This window comes from Castor canadensis, chromosome 14, assembly GCF_047511655.1.
Source record: "Castor canadensis chromosome 14, mCasCan1.hap1v2, whole genome shotgun sequence".
NCBI classification, from domain to species: domain Eukaryota; kingdom Metazoa; phylum Chordata; class Mammalia; order Rodentia; family Castoridae; genus Castor; species Castor canadensis.
Genome location: NC_133399.1, coordinates 24,558,367 through 24,561,622, shown reverse-complemented (window position 1 = coordinate 24,561,622; position 3,256 = coordinate 24,558,367). Strand labels below are relative to the sequence as shown.

Genomic DNA, 3,256 nt, shown 5'->3' with positions numbered 1-3,256 from the left:
CACAATCAAAACAAGATAAAGAAAAAAAAGGGACAAAGAGATGTATAGTTAACAGTTATTCCTGTGACTGAGACACATTTTATGTTTTCATATTGTTTCAGGCACCAATGCCATCCTAAATTGCATGTTTCAATAAAATTCATTATTTTCAAAATATGTGGAATTTTTTATTATATATTAATATTATGATATGCATATTGGATTCCAAATATTCCAGTTATTTAGAAGAGTGCTAGTTTCCTTGTCTCTGTTAGGTAGTATCAGCACAGAGAAATTCAAAAGCAATATGAAAACTGAAAAGGGCTATTATATGGGAAATGTTGATTTTTCCATCTCATGATGCTTTCTGCATGCCTGGTTTTAAGTAGGAATATTATGCTATATAGTAGCTGAAATTTCTTGGTGAATTATCTTGGAAGCATTATTAATAGATTTCAAGAAATTTGAAGGTGCATGTTCACAATAAGAAGTTTTAGACAATACTCACTCATTCACAGGAACAAAATATCAATGTCACTAATAGGAAATTTAACAAGCATCAGCTGCAGATTGCCAAAAACTGCCCTTACCAACAAAGGTAGTTAAAAGATAACTAACACATAACAAAGTTTTCTCATTGTGAATGAACAACTTTGATTTAGTGTTTAGATTTTTTAAAGTCTTAGGACTTTTACATTCTTACAAAGGCTTAAAAACAATACTTCCCATGGTTTAGGATAAAATAAGGTGTATTTGACCGCCTTTTTGTAAAAAGATAGTTTTATTATCTTTTGAATTAGTATACTTAATAACACTATGAAGTTTAAGTGTGGCCATTCCATAAATTTATACAATATATTTTTAATGAGGGCATCCTCACCATTGTATTTTTATTTCTTCCTTCCTCATTTTCCCATAATATGAATGATTATTTTCTTAAAGGGAAAAAACTCCTGTGACATGTCCATTTTTTCTTAAAACTTTTGACTTGATTTGATTTTGATAACAATCTGATAATCAGTATTTCTTTTTGCTTTTAAACATTATTCAGTTGAGTGTAGGTGCACGTAGAAAGAGATAAATAACACAAAAGTGAATGATGAAATACATCTAAAGGACTGAATTTGACACAATGGAGACGTACAACTACTGTGTAGGAGCCTTGAAGTGAGAATAAATAGTCTGCATACTTGCAGAATATAAGCCAGGAGCATTTATTTTCCTCTTTTTCTAACTCTCTTTTCTATTTTGGAAGAAGTCCAAGCAACATTAAACCACAAAATATGACATCTGTATCAGAATTTCTCCTCATACAACTCTCAGAGGATCCAGAGTTGCAGCCTGTTCTCTTTGGGATGTCCCCTTCCATGTACATTGCTTGGGAACCTGCTCATCATCCTGACCATCAGCTGGGACTCCCACCTCCACACTCCTATGTATTTCTGCCTGTCCAATCTGTCCTTGGCTGACATCTGTTTCATTTCCACCACAGTCTCAAATATGATTGTGCACCTCCAAAATCACATATCAATCATCTCCTATGTGGACTGCCTGACACAGATGTCTGTATTTATTATTTTTGGATGTATGGACAGTCTGCTTATTGCTCTGATGGCATACGATCAGTTTGTGGCCATCTGTTATCCCCTGCATTACTCAATTATCATGAATCTTCAACTCTGTGCATTGTTAGTTTTTGTATCATTTTTGTTTACCCTTTTGGACTCCCAGGTACACAATTTGATTGTCTTCCAATTTTCTTTAAGAATGTAGAAATTTCTAATTTCTTCTGTGACCCTTCTGAACTTCTTAGTCTTGGCTGTTCTGAAGCCTTCATTAATATTATCATGTATTTTATTGTAGCCATCTCTGGATTTCTTCCTATCTCAGGGATACTTTTCTCCTACTTTAAAATTGTTTCCTCTATCTTGAGAATCCCATCAACAGGTAGGAAGTTTAAAGCCTTCTCTACCTGTGGGTCCCACCTATCAAATGTTTGCCTATTTTATGGAACATGTCTTGGAGTGTACCTCAGTTCAGCTGTATCACATTCTCCAAAAAAGGGCATAGTGGCCTCAATAATGTACACAGTGGTCACCCCTATGCTGAATCCCTTCATCTACAGCCTGAGGAATAGGGACATTAAAAGTGCCCTGAGGAAGAATCTCAGGAGGACATTGTGATTTCAGAAAATGTGATTCACTTGGTATATTGATCATAAAGATCAGTACAAGTAAACATGTCTACATGTAAAGATTAATACATTGTTCACACTATTTTTCTCGATTTTATTCCTTCATGGTGCATAATAGAGTGGTGACTATCAGGTTTCATGAAGAATGTCTGGGGAGTTTTGTAAATGGGCACAGATTTGTAGCTTGGGAAGATGAAAAATTTCTGAGGCTAGATTGTGCAGAAGGTTGAATGACAATATGGATGCAATAAATACCTCAGACTGAGAACATAAAAAGGTGAAAAGGGCAAGGTTTTTTCCTTGTAAGTCTTTACCACAATATAGCAGATAAATAAAATGAAAATAGTTACCTATTTCTCTCTACTTTATTAATGTATATTAATTTTATGCTGGAGGATTTACTGTGGTGTTTCTATACTGCATATAATACACTTTGTTCAAGTTCACTCCTTCTATTACTCTTTCTTATTCACCTTAAAAACAATTTTCATGGATTTAATATAGTTTGCTTTTCCTTAAAAAAAGAAGTGAATAAAATTCGATGTAATATCCTAAAGAGTCCTCCAACGTAGAGGAAAGGAAGTATCCTTAAAGGGACACTCGATTTGTCTTCTCTTTCTCAAATAATAGTATCATGTCCTAAGGTTTGGGATAATAGGGATAAAATTAGTTAATTATGGGCTCTGTACCTTTAACATCAAAGTTCAAATAGTAGTAAATAATCAGCCCGTACTTTAGGTCCTTCAGTTTTGTGACTCCTTTCCAGGGAACCCCTTACCTATGCCACCTTCACATGTAGCTTTTGTCATCAAGAACCTCCTTTCTGATGCTGTTAGTAATATTAGTCCTAAGTACGAAGACTAAGCATTGAACAGTCAACAAGTAAGGGAGTTGCTTTGGATCAAAGTCTTTACCAATGACCTAACAAAGTAGCAGCATAACTCAGTAAATATACAGTGAGACACTAGATTTAGTAAGGCTCATATGAATAATTGTCTCTTCATCAAGAAACAACTATGACAGTTTGAATAAGAAGTTGGACAAGAACCAGTGGGAATCACTTCAGTTAAGTTTTTTTTTTTA

At 34.3% G+C, this 3,256-nt stretch overlaps 1 pseudogene; it reads left to right on the top strand.

The window, feature by feature from the left end:
- Nucleotides 1–1,111: 1,111 nt before the first annotated feature.
- On the top strand, nucleotides 1,112–2,162 carry LOC141416189 (olfactory receptor 7E178-like; annotated as a pseudogene).
- Nucleotides 2,163–3,256: the final 1,094 nt, after the last annotated feature.